The 18,573-nt window shown below is 37.0% G+C and overlaps 1 protein-coding gene across 1 annotated transcript in view; it reads right to left on the bottom strand.

Moving 5' to 3' along the window:
• SLC13A1 (solute carrier family 13 member 1) overlaps positions 1–18,573 on the bottom strand; it is a 140,609-nt gene that overhangs the window by 85,327 nt on the left and 36,709 nt on the right. The window lies entirely within an intron of this gene.

Here is an 18,573-nt window from a genome sequence, read left to right on the forward strand (position 1 = left end):
GGAAACAGCAGAAAACAAAAACAGGCCAAGGAGCGATCTACAGGACCTCAGACACTAGAGCCATTAGACATATAAGTAAATTAATTTATGATTAACAAAATTAGAGCAGAAATGGAAAATATGAGCAAAGATAAAGAGACTATAAAAAAATCACCCAGCAAATCTTAAAAGGAGACAAATAGAATTTATAGAAATTAAAATTTAAGTAACTGAATTTAGGAACACCTGGATGGCTCAGTTGGCTGAGTATCTAATTCTTGATTTCAGCTCAGGTCATGATCCCAGGGTTGTGGGACCAAGCCTCATGTTGGTCTCCACACTAAGCATGGAACTCGCTTAAGATTCTCTCTCTCTCCCTCTACTCTTCTTCCTTGCTCATGCATACTCTTTCCCTTTCTCTCTCTCCATAAAACAAATAAAATTAAATAAACAACTGGATTTAAATACTCAGTAAATAGTTAAACAAAAAAGATAGACATAGCTGAAGGGAGAATTAATGAACTGGGAGATAGATCTGAAGTTACTCATAATGTAGTCTAGCAAGACACAGAAGGAAAATAAAGGTGTTAAAAAGCATGGAAGACAGAATAATAAAGTTTAACATATGTTTAACTGGAGACTCAGAGAAAATAATGGCTGAGAATTCTCAAGAATTTTTGGAAAAGGGGCGCCTGGGTGGTTCAGTCAGTTAAGCGTCGGACTTTGGCTCAGGTAATGATCTCTCAGTTTGTGAGTTCGAGCCCATCATTGGGCTCTGTGTTGACAGCTCAGAGTCTGGAGCCTGCTTTGGATTCTGTGTCTCCCCCTCGCTCTGCCCCTCCCATGCTCATGCTCTGTCTCTCAATAATAAATAAGCATTAAAAAAAAGAATTATTAGAAAAGATTCAACTTACACACATGCACATAGACATGCACATCTTTAAAGTAACCAAAGAGAAAGGATTGTCTGTTAAAGGAATGGCAATTTGAATGACAGCTAGCTTATTTCTAACAGCAAAACAGTCAAAAGACAGTAGGAATACGTGTCAATATGCAATGAAAAAAAATAGTCAATCTAGAAATCTATAATCACAAAAATATATTCCATGAATTGTAAAGACCTTTATATAAAACAAAACTGAGAGTTTACCCTCAAAAGGTACTCTCTGAAGTACATTCAAAAGATATATTCAGGCAGAAAGAGTATGAACCCAGAAAGAATGTTCAAGAAGCAAGAAACAATGGTGAACAAAGATATTAGTAAATATGCATATCATTGTACAAAGCATTGATTTAAAAAATAAAATTATATAGTTTATAGGAGAATGGCAGAGTAGAACTAGAAAATATTAGAAAATGGCCACACATAAACAGGAAGAGATGGTATAGTTGAAATGTCCTAAGGTCTTTGTACTGTTCAAGAGGAAGGGAATAATGGATTCTTTTTACATTTTTATAAATCAAGCATACATGACATTATAGTTTGAACTGTGTCCACCTCACATTCATATATTGAAGCCTTAACACCCAAAGTGTCTCTTTTGGAGATAGGGAATTTAAGATGGTAATTAGAGTTAAATGAGACCACAAAGGTAGGGCCCTAATGTGATAAAATTGTTGTCCTTATAATAAGAGGAAGAAAGACAAGACATCTCTCTTTTTCTCTCTGCTTCTTCAAAGAGAGAAGGCTGTGTGAAGACACAGTGAGCAGGCAAGCTGTCTACAAGCCAGGAAGAAAGGCCTTACCAGAACTAACCCTGGTGGCTCCTTGATCTTGGACTTTTATCCTACAGAAATATAAGAAAATAAATTTCTGTTGTTTAAACCACCAGTCTGTCATGTTTTGTTAGACTTAGTTGACCAATACACATGATAAAAATTTTCAGTAAATCTATAATAATAACAGACACAGAGCATAGTGGATAAGTGTGTGTATGTGTGTGTGCGTGTATATGTGCATGCGTGTATATATGCATGCAGGTGTGTGTGTGTATGTGTGTGTGTATGTGTGTGTGATGAACTAAATAAAGAACAAAAAGAAAATAAATGCAAAAGAATGCAGGGAAGAGATATAAAAAAATATTTGGAAAAAAATAGAAATCTGATATTCAAAATTATTCTAAATTTATAAAGTCACAAAAAATTCAAATGGATAAAACTTGTCAGGCAAAAATCTTCAACCTGGATAAAAATGTAAAAGCCAGCAATATGTTTTTTTATAAGAAATACATCTAAAGCATAAGGACATAGAAACTGAACGTGAAAGGAGAGAAGAAATGCTAGGTAAAGTCTAACCGAAAGAAAGCTGGCACTTAAGGAGACTTCTGGGGAAGACGGTAGAGTCAGAGGATTCTAAGCTCACCTCCTCCCACAGATACAACTAGATAACATGCACATCAGTGTAAATAACCCAGAAAAAGACCTGAAGACTGGCAGAACAGACTCTCCACAGCTAAATGTACAGAAGAGGCCACATCAAAGAGAGTAGGAAATGCAAAGATGAGGTCTGGAACCAAACATACCCACAGGACTCTGTGCAAAGAAGGGATATTGTGGGTCTCAAAAAAGGAAAGGACCAGACCCTCACACCAAACACCCTAGGCATGGGGGACTTGTACAGGGAAGATGAATCCCCATAACATTTGGCTTTGAAAACCAAGAGACTCAACAGTCAGTGGGGCTTAATACCTGCAACTTTAAAAATCAGCAGGGTCAGCTCTGGGAGAGCCAGGAGGGTGGAGTCCCCAACCCCAAAGAGACAGCACAATATTGAGAGACAGCATAGAAGCAGCAGTATGAAACACCTGGGGTATACAGGAAGGAGATTTATTTACTAATCTCAGACCAAATGCTTGAGGTGCAGGGATCTTTGGGAGACTTTAAGAACAAAAGAGCTGGCAGGTGCCATTTCCTTCCCTCACCCTCCAGCCTAGATACCCATGGATACCTGTAGGAACCAGCACAGCACCAACACTTTCTACCTAGCTCCCTCTCTCCAGCCCTTGTGCTTCTGTGGATCCGTCCCCTCCAACCTGGTTGGCCTGGGCAGGAGTTTTCCTAGGAGGTTGCAGGTCCTCTCCCACATCTGACCAGCTGGACTTTGCTGGCACCATGCACCCCACCCCCACCTTCTCCTATGGACCTTATGCCTCCAATATGCCCTTGACTACAGCCTTTCCAAAATGGTGCCACAAACCTGGCAGTGTAGAAGCAGTACTAATAGGGGCCAGCACCACTCCAAAATGACTCCTACCCAAGGGAAGGGAGAAGATAACTACATACACCAGTCCAACTGTGGCCCCAGCAGTGGGCTACAGCAGACATCAGGGTCTGATACAGGCCCTGCCCATCAACAAAAGTCTTTGAGGGGACAACACAGAGAAAGTACCCTGCAGTTCAGTGGTATTGCATCTCTGGCAAATGCCCTGGACTGGCCCGGTAGCAACGCAAAGACTAAAACCTGCTCACAACAAAGAAGCCATTGCAGATGACTGGACTGAAGACAAACATGCTTTAGCCACAACAGTAGGGTGCACACAACACACACTGGAGACACTCCTGAAATGCCAGGTTCTGGTGGACCAGGAACATTGCACTACAGGGCACTAGAGGACCTCTTCTTCATAAGGCCACTACTTTCAAGAGCAGAAAACAGGGATGAATTTCTTAGCACATAAAAACAAACACAGAGAATTAGACAAAATGATGAGAAGGATGGAAATGTGCCAAATGAAAGAAGAGGAGAAAATCACAGCAACAGAACTAAATGAAATGGAGACAAGCAATATGTCTAATAGAGAATTTAAAGTAAGGATCATAAAGATACTCACTGGACTTGAGAAAAGAGTGGAGAACCTCAGGGAGACCCTCAACAAAGAGATAGACCACACAAAAAAGAACCAATCAGACATGAATAACTCAATAACTGAAATTACAAATACACTTGATGGGATAAATAATAGACTAGAGAAAGCAGAAGAATGGGTCAGTGATATGGAGCACAGATTAATGGAAAACCATCAAGCTGAACAGGAGAGAAAGAAAAAGAATAATAAGTGAAATTATGTAAGGGGAACTCAGTGACACCATCAAGTGTAATAACATTTGCATTATAGGGATCCCAGAAAGAGAAGAGAAGAAGTGGCAAAAAAAATTCTTTGAAGAAATAATAGCTGAAAACTTCCCAAATCTGGGGAAAGAAACAGAAATCCAGATCCAGAAGCACGTGAGTCCCCAACAAAATCAACCCAAGGTGGTCCACAAGACACACAGTAAGGGGCACCTGGGTGGCTCAGACCGTTAAGCATCTGACTTCAGCTCAGGTCATGATCTCATGATTTGTGAGTTTGAGCCCCCAGGCTCTGTTCTGACAGCTCAGAGCCTGGAGCCTGCTTCAGATTCTGTGTCTCCCTCTCTCTCTGCACTCTGTCTCTCTCTCAAAAAGAAATAAAAATAAACATTAAAAAAATTTTTAAAAAGTATCTTAAAAGAAGCAAGAGAAAAGAAAACTGTAACCTACAAGGGAATCCCCATAAGGCTATCAGCTGATTTTTTAGCACAAACTTTGCAGGCCAGAAGGGAGTGGCATGATATATTCAAAGAGCTGAAAGGAAAAAACCCTGCAACCAAGAATACTCATCAAACAAGGCTGTCATTCAGAATAGAGAGATAAAGGAGTTTCCCAGACAAACAAGTTAAAGGAATTCATCACCACTAAACCAGCCGTGTGAGAAATGTTAAAGGGCCCTTTGAATGGAAAGGAGAGACCATAAACAGAAGCAAGAAAAGTAGAAAGCACAAAAGCAGTAAAATAATGTATACCTATAAAAATAAGTCAAGGTGGGCGCCTGGGTGGCGCAGTCGGTTAAGCGTCCGACTTCAGCCAGGTCACGATCTCACGGTCCGTGAGTTCGAGCCCCGCGTCGGGCTCTGGGCTGATGGCTCAGAGCCTGGAGCCTGTTTCCGATTCTGTGTCTCCCTCTCTCTCTGCCCCTCCCCCGTTCATGCTCTGTCTCTCTCTGTCCCAAAAATAAATAAACATTGAAAAAAAAATTAAAAAAAAATAAATAAAAAAAATAAAAATAAGTCAAGGAAATCACAAAATAAAAGGATGTAAAGTATGACACTATATACCTAAAACATGGTGAGGGGGGCAAAGGAATAAAGAATGAGCTCAAATGTAAGAGACTATCAACTTAATATAGATTGCTATATGCATACAATTTTGTATATAAGACTAATGGGAACCACAAATAAAAAACTGTTAATGAATATGCAAAAAATAAAGAGAACCCAATCCAAGTACACCACTAAAGAAAGCCAGCAAACTATGCGAGAAAAGAGCAAGAGAAAAAAGAAACAAAGAACTACAAAAACAATCATAAAACAAACAACAAAATGAAATAAGTACATACCTATTAATAATTACATAAGTACATAATTAATAATTATTGATTAATAGTAATTAATAAGTCCATACCTACTTCAAATGTAAACGGACTAATGCCCAAATCAAAAAAAAGCATGACGGAAGCGATAAAAAAGCAAGTCCATCTATATCCTGCCTGCAAGATACTTACTTCAGACCTAAAGCAACATGCAGATTGAAGGTGAAGGGATAAAAAAGCATTTATCTTGCAAATGGAAGTGAAAAGAAAGCCACAGTAGCAATATTTATATTAGGAAAAATGGACTTTAAAACAAAGACTGTAACAAGAGTCAAAGAAGGACACTATATAATCATAAAGAGAACAATCAAACAAGAAAGTATAACAATTATAAATATGCATTCAAATACATAAAGCAGCTAATAACAAGTATAAAGTAACTGATGGTAATACAATAATAGTATGGGTCTTTAACACCCCACTTACATCAATGGATAGATCTTTCATGCAGAAAACCAACAATGAAACAGTGGCTTTGAATGATATATTGGACCAGATGGATCTAACAGATATATTCAGAACATTCCATCCTAAAACAGCAAATACATATTCTTTTCAAGTGCACATGAGAACATTCTCCAGAATAGATCATATATTAGACCACAAAACAAGTATCAACAAATTCAAAAAGATTAAAGTCATAACATGCATCTTTTTTGACCATAACACTATTTTGACCATAACACTTACTATGAAACTGGAAATCAACTACATATACACAAATCTGGAAAAAGCACAAATATATGGAGGTTAAATAACATGCTACGAAATAATGAATGGGCCAACCAAGAAATCAAATCAAAGATAAAAAATACACAGAGACAAATTAAAATGAAAACAATAGTCCAAAACCTTTGGGATGTAGCAAAAGGTGTACTAACAATAAAGTTTATAGCAATACAGGTCTACCTCAAGAAGCAAGAAAATTCTCGGGGCGCCTGGGTGGCGCAGTCGGTTAAGCGTCCGACTTCAGCCAGGTCACGATCTCGCGGTCCGTGAGTTCGAGCCCCGCGTCAGGCTCTGGGCTGATGGCTCGGAGCCTGGAGCCTGTTTCCGATTCTGTGTCTCCCTCTCTCTCTGCCCTCCCCCGTTCATGCTCTGTCTCTCTCTGTCCCAAAAATAAATAAACGTTGAAAAAAAAAAAAAAAGAAGCAAGAAAATTCTCAAATAAACAACCTAATCTTATACCTAAAAGAGCTAGAAATAGAACAACAAATAAAACCCAAAACCAGTGAAAGGAAGGAAATAACTCAGATTAGAGCAGAAATAAAATAGAAACTAAAAAACCAATAGAACAGATAAATGAAACCAGGAGCTGTTTCTTTGGAAAGATTAACAAAATTCATATAGCTTTAGTCAAACTCATCATCATCATCTTCATCAACAACAAACAACAAAGGAGAGGACACAAACAAATTCAGAAGTGAAACAGGAGAAATAACTGACATCACAGAAATACAATTATAAGAGAATATTATGAAAAATTATATGCCAACAAATTGGACAACCTAGAAGAAATGAATAAATTCCTAGAAACATGTAACCTCCCAAAATTGAATCAGAAGGAAATAGAAAATTTGAACAGATCAATTATCACTGATGAAATTGAAGTAGTTATCAAAAAAACTCCCAACAAAGTTTAGGACCCGATGGCTTCACAGGTGAATTCTACCAAACATCTAAATTAGAGTTAATACTCATCCTTCATAAACTAATCCAAAAAAAATAGAAAAGGAAGAAAAGCTTCCAAATTCATTTTATGAGGCCACCATTACCCTGAAATCGAAACCAGATTAAGACACTGCAAAAAAAGAGAATTACAGGCCAATATGTCCAATGAACATAGATGCAAAAATCCTCAATGAAACACTAGCAAACTGAATTCAACAATGCATTAAAAAAATCATTCACCATGATCATGTGGGATTCATCCTGAGATGCAAGTGTGGTTCAACATTTGCAAATAAATCAATGTGATACATCACATCAATAAGAGAAAGAGTAAGAACCACATGATCATTTCAATAGATGCAAAAAAAAAAAAGCATTTAACAAAGTAGGACATTCATGACAAAAACTCTCAACAAAGTAGGTTTAGAGGGAACATACCTCAACATAATAAAGGCCACATATGAAAAACCCACAGCTAACATCATACTCAATGGTGAAAAACTGAGAACTTTTCCTTAAGGTCAGGAACAATGCCAGGATGTCCACTCTTACCACTTTTATTCAACATAGTACTGGAAGTCCTAGCTGCAGCAATCTGACAACAAAAAGAAATAAAAGGCATCCAAAAGGTAAGACAAAAGTAAAGCTTTCACTGTTTGCAAATGACATGATATTATATATAGAAGACCCCAAAGACTTGACCAAAAATCTTTGGTAAGTAGAATCGGTAACTGAATTAAGTCAGGTTTCAGGATACAAAATCAATATACAGAAATCCATTGTATTTCTGTACACTAATAATAAAACAGTAGAAGGAGAAATTAAGAAGGCAGTTCCATTTACAACTGCACCAAAAATAATAAAATACTTAGGAATAAACTTAGCCAAAGAGGTGAAAGACCTGTGCTCTGAAACTATAAAACATTGATGAAAGAATTAAAGACAACAGAAACAAATAGAAAGATATTCTCCGCTCATGGATAGAACAAACACTGTTAAAATGTCCTTAATATACAGGTTCCTCAAAAAGTTAAAAATAGATTTACCAAGGGTTCCTGGGTGGCTCAGTCAGTTAAGCGTACAACTTCAGTTCAGGTCATGATCTCACAGTTCATGGGTTCAAGCCCCGCATCAGGCTCTGTGCTGACAGCTTAGAGCCTGGAGCCTGCTTTGGAATCTGTGTCTCCCTCTATCTCTGCCCCTCCCCTGCTCATGTTCTGCCTCTTTCTGTCTCTTAAAAAGGAACGTTAAATTTTTTAATTTAAAAAATAAAAAATAAAAAATAGAATTACGAAATGATCCAATAATTCCACTAGTGGGTATTTACCCTCAAAATACAAAAGCAGTAATTTGAAAAAAAGATATGAACACCTATGTTTATTGCAGCATTATTTATAATAGCCAAATTATGGAAGCAATCAGAGTGTCCATCAATAGATGAATGGATAAATAAAATATTCAGTATAAATAGAATATTACTCAGCCATAAAAAAGAATGAAATCTTGCCATTTGCAACAACGTGGATGGATCTAAAGGGTATAATGCTAAGTGAAATAAGTCAGTCAGAGGAAGACAAATATACAATTTCACTAATATGTGGAACTTGAACAAAACAAGCAAAGAAAAAAGAGACAAACCAAAAATCAGAGTCTTGACTATAGAGAACAAATTAACAGTCATCATAGGGTAGGTGGGTGGGGGTTGGGTAGAATAGGGGAAGGGGATTAAGAGTACACTTCTCATGATGAGCACCGAGTAATATATAGAGTTGTTGAATCACTATATGTACACTTGACACTAATATAACACTGTATGTTAATTATACTGGAATTAAAATAAATACGAAAAATAAACATGAAGGTTAAAAAAGAAAGAAAGCTGGCATTGCTACATTAGCATACAAATAAACTCTAAGACCCCAAAACATTACTATACACTGAGAGGGGCACTGCAAAGTGGTAAAAGCATTAATTAACGAGGAATATACAAACATTCTAAACTGGTAGGGACACAATAACATCATCCAAATAATCTAAAAATATATATAAACTAAAATTGACAACACTATCAGAAGAAATAGACATATCCATATCCTAGAGGGGGATTTTAATACAATTGTTCCATTAATTGCTGGGTTAAATAGACAAAAAATTGGTTAGGTCACAGAAAATTTGAAAAACAACTAGCAAACTTGATCTAACAGACTTTTGGAAAATATTGCACGCAGTAAGTTGAGAATATACAATTCTTTTAAGTGCAATGAAATATTTATCACAATTGACCATGTGCTAGTTCACAAATCTGCCTCAACAAGTTTAGAAGAACTGATGTCAGACTACAGTAAAATTAAGTTAGAAATTTTTAAAAAGTAGTTACAAAAGCCTCATTTATTTCAAATTTTAAAATACACTTCTAAGCAACTCATGAATGAAAGAATCTAGCATAATGGAAATCAGAAAACTCAAAGAACTGAAAAATATGTGGTATAGGTAAATTAATAGAAGAAAATTCATCTCCTTAAATTGTTACTTTGAAAGAAAATAATAGCTCGAATTTCATAATGTAAATATCTACTTTAAAAAGTAAAAGAACAGAATGAATGCAAAAATTAAGCAGACAGAACAAAATAATAGAGGAAACTAATAAATAAATTAGAACACACATAAATACGATTAAAGAGCCAAAGGTCAGTGCTTTGACAAGACTTGTAAGACAAATAAAATAGACACAGGCTTTTAAAAGATTATTTTAGCAAGTTTAAAAGCATAAGTAAAAATATTAGGAATGACAAAAGCTGTAACTAAAAGTACTTTAGAAATTAAATAGGTCTGGGGCGCCTGGGTGGCTCAGTCGGTTGGGCGGCCGACTACAGCTCAGGTCATGATCTCGCTGTCTGTGAGTTCGAGCCCCGCATTGGGCTCTGTGCTGACAGCTCAGAGCCTAGAGCCTGCTTCTGATTCTGTGTCTCCCTCTCTCTCTGCCCCTCCCCTGCTTGCTCTCTGTCTCTCTGTCTCTCTCTCTCTCTCTCAAAAACAACAAACATTAAAAAGAAATTAAAAAAAAAGAAATTAAATAGGTCTTAGTGGATGTTGTAAACAACTATATGCCAGTATATTTGAGATGGAATGCATAAATTCCTAGAAAAATGCAACTAACTCAGGTAGAAATAGAAAATATAAACAATCCTAAAGCCAGGAAAGTAATAGAGCAATTTCTAAGTACATACACCTTCTGTTTTCTTTTTTTGCTGCTAGCTAGAGTAGAGATTGCATAGAGGGAGATGAGGCAGCTAATCTTACACCATGAGTAGCAGTCAAGTGCTGAGAGGATGGCACAACTGGGACAGAAAGAATCAGGGCCATCATGATTGTGGAGCCACCATTTCAGCTTATTCCTATCTTGTTAAAACTATTGCTATTTTGGGTCTTTGTCGTGATGAAGAAGTAAGAAGTAGAAATACTGAAAAGAAAACAAGAGAATGATTAACACAACATTCTTGACTGTGGCTGTCTCAATAAGGGGAAGGATGTGATTGTGTGAGGAAAGGAGATGGAATCAGAGAAGGGCTCACAGAGATTTCTCAAAATTAATTAAGCTGAGGTGTGAAAGATACCATTTTATGCATTTTCTTTAAATTTTTTCTGTTACATTTTATAAATACATGTGTGTGTAAAGTATTTCGTGATCAAATACATAAAAACGATTTGAGGACAAAATAAAATAAATGCACTCTTTTGTTAGGAAATACTATGGGAAGATGCATAGAAAAACATTTCTGAGGATTTTAAAAAACAAACTACAGTATTAGAATAAATTATATAGTGTGGGAGGCTTACTGTACAGTTAGAGGAAAGTACAGATGCTTCCAACATGGCTGAACTTATGTTATTTGCCAGATGATATTTCAATAACTTCAAATGTGAAGAACTGCATTTTGGTGATTCAAAAATGAAAGACATATGGGAGAAAAGATATTATCAACAATCATTCCTTTAACAACAAAGTGTTTTATGGAAACACAGCTAAGTCTAGATATCAGTGGAGCTAGGACTTTGGCGGCAATAAAAATTGAAATATGGAGTGAGGTCATGTTCACAGATTGCTTCTGTGATTCCTTTATCTTTTTTTTTTTTTAAGATAAGTGAATTTACCTCACTAACTGTTGCCACCTACTACCTTCTTTTATCAGAAAATACACCTGGTAGCACCTGGGTGGCTCAGTCAGTTAAACATCCCTCTTGGTTTTGGCTCAGTCATGATCTCAGGGCTTTGTGGGTTTGAGCCCCGCATTAGGCTCTGCGCTGGCAGTGTTGAGACTGCTTGGGATTCTCTCTCTCTCCCTCTCTCTGCCCCTCCCCCCACTTGTGCTGTCTCTGTCTCTCAAAATACATAAATAAACTTAAAAAAAATACACCTGGTATAATTTCAGATGAATTAGGTTTTACCTGCTTGTCCGTACGCAGGCATTTACCTTCACTCTAGTCTAGACTGTTTGTGGAGGATATTGGATCTCTATTACATACCAGAAATTTAATCTTTTGTTCTGATATAAGAACACTGACAGTGAGGCATCCGAATTCTTGAATGAAATGTGTTGTCATAAAATGGATTAGTAAATAGAATAGTTATGATTTCTTTTAAAAGCTCAATTTGTATTCCCAGAGGCGTAGGAACTGCCACATTAAAAAAGACTAACTAGGGGTGCCTGGGTGGCTCAGTCGGTTGGGCGTTAGACTTGGCTCAGGTCATGATCTCACAGTTCGTTAGTTTGAGCCTCATATTGGGCTGCGTGCTGACAGCTCAGAGCCTGGAGCCTGCTTCAGATTCTGTGTCTCCCTCTCCCTCTGCCCCTCTCCCGCTCACACTCCATCTCTCTCTGTCTAAAAAAATGAATAAATGTTTAAGAAAAAAAAAAAGACAAAGTAGGGGCGCCTGGGTGGTTCAGTTAGTTATCTGTCCAACTTTGGCTCAGGTCATGATCTCACAGTTCATGAGCTTGAGCCTCACGTTGGGCTTTGTGCTGACAGTGCACAGCCTGCTTGGGTTTCTCTGTCTCCCTCTCTCTATGCCGCTGCCCCCACCTCAAAAATAAATAAATGAACCTTTAAAAAATTTTTTAAAAAAACATGTGAAGTGCCTAAACTTGATAAATATCTAGATGCCAATCAACTGGATGGGAGGAATCCTTTCACTGTTAGTGTGTACATCAAGGTCACTTGATGTACACATATATTATCCCACAACTGGGGCACCTGGGTGGCTCAGTTGGTTGACTGTCTCTTCGTGGGACCAAGCCCACGCTGGGCTTTGTGCTGACAGTACCCAGCCTTCTTGGGATTCTCTCTCCTCTCTCTGCCCCAACCCCCACCCCCACCAGCTCATACTCTCTCTCTCACATAATAAATAAACTTTAAAAAATCCCACAATTTTTTTCAACTTTATTGAGATATAATTGACAAAATTATAAAATAGTTAAAGTGTATAGTTGTGGTAATCTGACACATACATACATTATGAAAAGTAACCCCAACCCAGCCAATCAATATTTCCACCACCTCACACATCTATTTTTCTGTTGTTGTTGTTGTTGTTGTTGTTGTTTTTTGAGACATTCAAACACTACTACCCTAACCAATCTCAATCATACAATAGTGTTAACCATAGTCACCATGTTTTTACATTACATCCTTGGACCTAACTCATCTTATAGCCAAAAGTTTGCACCCCACCACTCAGCCCTTGACAACCACTTTTCTACTCTGTTTGTATGAATTTTACTTTGTTTTTTAGATTCCACATATAAATGATACCATGCAGTATTTGTATTTTTCTGTCTGCCTTATTTCACTTAGCATAATGTCCTCAAATTTCATCCATATTGTTGCAAATGGCAGGATTTCCTTCTCTCTCGTGGCTGAATAATATTCCATTGTATATACATACCACTTCTTTATCCATTCATCCATTGGTGGACACTTAGGTTGTTTCCATATTGTGGCTATTGTGAATAATGCTACAATGAACATAGGAGTGCAGATATCTCTCTGAGATCTTGTTTTCATTTCCTTTGGATATATATCCAGAATTGGGATTTCTAGATCATATGGTAACTCCCTTTTTAATTTTTTGATGAACCTGTATATACTGTTTTCTACAGTGACCGAACCAATTTACATTCCCACCAATAGTGCACAAGGGTTCCCTTTTCTCCACATCCTTGCAGACACTTGCTGTCTCCTGTCATTTTGATGGGGCTGTTATTCCTAAAGGGTATGTGGCGGTTTCTCTCCTTCTCTATCATCATCTCTCTGTAAACTACAGGATTTGTCTGGATGAGTGAAAGAAGACACCTACATTGTCAGGTGTCAGGTGAGGACTGAAGAGCTCTCATGAGTGGCTTTGCCACTCAGTTACACCTAGGCTTGCATGGAAGAGTAATCAAGGAGAACACAGTTTTGTTTCTATTTTATGTAGACACCAGATATTCTAGAATTGTTATCTACCAACGTGGCAGAACTAATGCCCCTAGACCATGATATTACGAACCATGCTTATTACAGTTAATATGGTTCTTTGAATTCTTGGAGAACATTAAACAGTGTTTTCTTTTAGAATTTGGTTTTCAATAATAAGGATTTTCACCCCCAAACTAAACACCTAATTAAAAAACAAGATTTAATTTGTTCAAGGAAATTTTCCCTTTGAACTCTTCCCTGTAGAGGATGACGAATTATATAAAATGAAAGGAAAACAATTATCTTAGACCTTTCATTAAAAGCAAACCGATTTTCCAATTCCTTTCATTCAAAGATGGCTGGACGTTTAGAAATTGAGCTAGTATAAAAATGTGGGTATCTCTTTGAATAATACTAGTGCTTGTGAAGAAGGGAAAAATCTAGCAACTTGATTCTTCTTTTGGTATGTAAAAATTGGTTTTCGGATACCTAGAACTCATTTCTGATAGAAATAATATGAGTGATGATGATTGGTTTCTCAGTTGCTCCCCTGGAACCTGACAAATAAATTTGACCACGTACTGTCAGTGTCCCTTTAGGATATTCCATTGTTTTTTGTTCCTTTTTGCCTCAAAAAAAATATTGTAACTACTTTTAGAGTCATGCAGGATTTATAGGCTAATCACTTACCCACCACTTTTATTTGGGCACAAGTAGGGAGCTCTGCTAATGTCTGGGTCATGGTCTATAATAAGAAGAGAACTTGGCAAGTCATGGAAAACATCTCCCTTTTAGGTATGCAGCATTGGTATATGTCTATTCTTTAATCAGTTCCTGGAATCAGAGGGACTACTGAATATCTATCACCTTCAAAACTAACATGTAATCATTACTAGCAGTAGCAGCAGCAATGGCAAAATTATCATTATTATCATCTATGTCAGAAGTTTGCAGTTCTATCAACAAGAATTTTAGGGTTGATAAGTTTTAGTTCCAAACCCTTATATTCTTTCCACCAAAAAATGAAATTAATCCCCATGAAGAGCCAAAGCAATTTTCTCTTTCCTGAGAAAGAACAAAACTGAAGGTATCACACTTGCTGGTTTCAAACTATATTACTAAGCTATAGTAATCAAAACAGTCTGGAATTGGTATAAAAAGAGACACACACACCAACAGGACAGAATTGAAAGCCCAGAAATAAACCTTAATATATACAAGGAGCCAGCATTTGACAAGGAGCCAAGATACTTAGTGAGGAAAGGACAGCCTCTTCAATAAATGGTGTTGGGAAAACTGGATTACCACAGGCATATAAAATTGGACCCCTTTCTTGTACTACTCATAAAAATTAACTCAACAGCAACAAATCCCAGATAATCTAATTTAAAAATGAGAGGAACTGAATGGACATTTTTTCAAAGAAGACATACAAGTGGTCCAACAGGTGGATGAGAAGATACTCAATATCACTACCATCAGGGAAATACAAATCAAAATCACAGTGAGTTATGACCTCATACCCAGCAGAATGGCTGTTATTATAATAACATTATGCTAAGTGAAATAAGTCAGACAAAGACAATTATTGCATGTTATCATTTACATGTGGAATTGAAAAAAGTCTAATTCATAGAAACAGAATGTAGAGTGTGGTCCTGGGGGCTGGGGTTGGGGAAATGAGATTTTGGTCAAAGGGTACAAACTTACAGTTATAAGATGAATAATTTCTCAGGACCTAATGTCCAGCATGATGGTTCAAATTAATAATACTTGCTATATATTGGAAGTTGCTAAGAGAGTAGATCTTAAATGTTCTTACCACAAAAAAGAAATGGTAATTATGTAATGTGATGGAGGTATTAACTATTGCAATGGTGATAATCATTCTGCAATATATAAATATATCAAATCAACAGGTGCGCCTTAAATTTACCCAATGTGTTGGCTGAGTGAAGTATACTTATGTGTCAATTATATCTCAATTACGCTGGAAAAAATGAAATTAATCTGACTCACGGTTTTATCTTTCAACCTTTATCAGTTTGCTTTTTTCTTGTTATAGTTTCTATACAGAATGAGTTCTTTTAATCTAAGTATTATTGAGAAAAATATTACTGAATTTATTCCTTCACTCAGCAAATATTTACTACATGCTTACTCTATGGCAGTCACCTGTTCTAGATATTTGAAATACAAATAAGCATATGGAAAATAATTAAATAAATAATTTCATTGGTATGAAGGTACTGCATGCTTTGGGAAAAGTAGGGCAGGTTCAAGGGTATTAGGAGGGATGTATTGGCCATAATGAAAATGGGTGATCAGGGTAGGCCTCATTAAGAAGATAATACTAGGGCAAATGTTAAACGTATATTTTTAATCAATATTATTATAATTACTAATGTAGAACTTATTTTGTGGTAATTCTTAATTTTCTTCTACTTACTGGGAACTTTCTGCTTACTACACACTAAACTTTATATGGATTGGTGTGTGTTATTGCCTTTAAAGAGAAACATAATTCTAAAAAATGAAGTAAATATATAATTCTAAAATAAAGTAAGGTTATTGATCATCTTGGATTGATTTAATTATACCAGTAAACAGATTTTAATTAAATTTAAGAAAAATACTTAATTTTTTACTGAACAAATGATTCAAATGTACAAAATTGTAGTAATTTTCAGTAGAAATTAAATATTTTTTTAAAATACGAAGGGGCGCCTGGGTGGCGCAGTCGGTTAAGCGTCCGACTTCAGCCAGGTCACGATCTCTCAGTCTGTGAGTTCGAGCCCCGCGTCGGGCTCTGGGCTGATGGGTCAGAGCCTGGAGCCTGTTTCCGATTCTGTGTCTCCCTCTCTCTCTGCCCCTCCCCCGTTCATGCTCTGTCTCTCTCTGTCCCAAAAATAAATAAACATTGAAAAAAAAAATTAAAATACGAACATGGCAAAATAGTGCAAATTTAAAAAAACCTAAGCCCTTCATTTTTCCCTCATCTCTGAAATTTATTTTAAACCATTCCTTCTTTAAAGGAGTAATATTTGGATCTTTGATGACTTATAGTTCAAATTCAAAGCCAAACCATACAGCTATTTTAATTCAATAGAATGCCCTACCTGCTTCAAGAAGAAAATAGAAGAAAAAAACATTATAAATATAAATATTCTTTCCTTTTCATAACTAGATGAAGTAGATACAGATTCTTCCACATAATCAATTAATGTTAAAGTAGCTAGTTTAAACCTGGCAAAGAACAGGTGCAATTTAGTACAAATTGAACACAAAATATACAATATATCTATCTGTAATTGTTAAAAATCAAAACATATCTTAAGTGTGTATATAAAATAACACCTTTCGTGTTATCTCTAACAAAGAATACTTTTGTAAAGTAAAAAGTTATCCTTTAATTTTTCTTTTGCAAAAAGTTGAATTTTATACGTTGAGTTCTACAAAGACCACAGAAGCATTGTTCAAAGGCCTTGCTTGCTCTCTTCTCCCAAACTCAGAACTCAGTCTTTATTGCCCTAAATGTACCCACATTATCTTTACTTTTCTCCATTGAACACTTGTTCCTCCTGTGTCTGCATCTCAATTGGTGACATCAAGGCCTACATTTACCTAGTTTACTCTAGCAGAGACATCTTCTATGCTTTTCTCTCTCTTGTCCTCAAAGTCTGATTAATCAAAAGTCCAGTTAGGTTTGCACTCTCCACTCTTCAAATTGTTGCCATAGTAAGTTTCTCAATGGGCAGAATTTACCATGCTGCTCTCCAGTTTGAAAGATTCCCATTTCCCCTAAGATAAACTCTAAACTCTTCTGCATTTAAAAAATTTTTTAAATATTATTTTTTTAATGTTTATTTACTTTTGAGAGAGAGAGAGACAGAGACAGAGCATGAGCAGCGGAGGCTCAGAAAGAGAGGGAGACACAGAATCTGAAGCAAGATCTGGGCTCTGAGCTGTCAGCACAGATCCCAACACGGAAGCTCCAACTCACAAACAATGAGATCATGACCTGAGCCGAAGTCTGACGCTTAAGGGACCACCCACACGCCCCAAGAACAGCTATTTTTTAAAATATTTTTTTAAAAGTTTATTTATTTATTTTGAGAGAGGCAGAGAGAGCATGGGCAGGGAGGGGCAGAGACAGAGAGAGAGAGAGACAATCCCAAGCAGGCTCCGCAGGTTCAGCGCAGAGCCTGACGTGTGGCTCAAACTCACGAAACTGTGAGATCATGACCTGAGCAGGAATCAAGAGTCGGATGCTTAACCAGACTAGTCACCCAGGCGTCCCACAGACAGCTATTCTGAACATGGCTTGATCTATCTTCACATTTCACTTACCACAACTCATCCCTGGAACCTGCAGTGGAGAGGTTTCCTGAAAAAAGCCCGGTTCTCCACATATTTGGGTCTTTGAATTCACTGCATTCTCTAATTAGAATACCTCTTCTCTTTTCACTCATTCATTAATTGATGAAGATAAATATCTACTGAAAATGAGGCAATGAAGCGTGTCATGGAATTAAATGGTGAACAAATGAGACATAGTCCCTGCATGCATGGAGTCTGCATTCTGCTGATTGAACATGCTGTCTCCTTCCTGACTCGAAATCTCGTTCCCTTGCACTCCACTCCTGCAACATGCCCTGACTGAGCTGGTTGCTCTCCACTTCTGAACACTTAGCCCCTCTGTGCATGCTTCTGTTGTAGGAGTTATGTCACATGTCTTTTTTACGTCCACCTTCCCCACTAGACTCTGAGCTGCACACAGTGGGGAGCAGGTCTTTTCATCGTTGGACCTTTCTATAATGCCTAGGACTGTGTTGCATGTCAAATCGATTCGAAGGGGCTTGACACTAAATTTCAGCATCATGCCAGAAAACTGGGTTTCTAAAGATGACCACGAGAAAGTTACTGAGTGCGAGCATATTTTTCTGTTTAGGATTGCCAGTTTTCATAATTTTTAAAGCTCATTTTTAATGTATTCTTCTGTGACATACTTTGCCTGCTA

This window comes from Lynx canadensis, chromosome A2, assembly GCF_007474595.2.
Source record: "Lynx canadensis isolate LIC74 chromosome A2, mLynCan4.pri.v2, whole genome shotgun sequence".
Classification (NCBI taxonomy): domain Eukaryota; kingdom Metazoa; phylum Chordata; class Mammalia; order Carnivora; family Felidae; genus Lynx; species Lynx canadensis.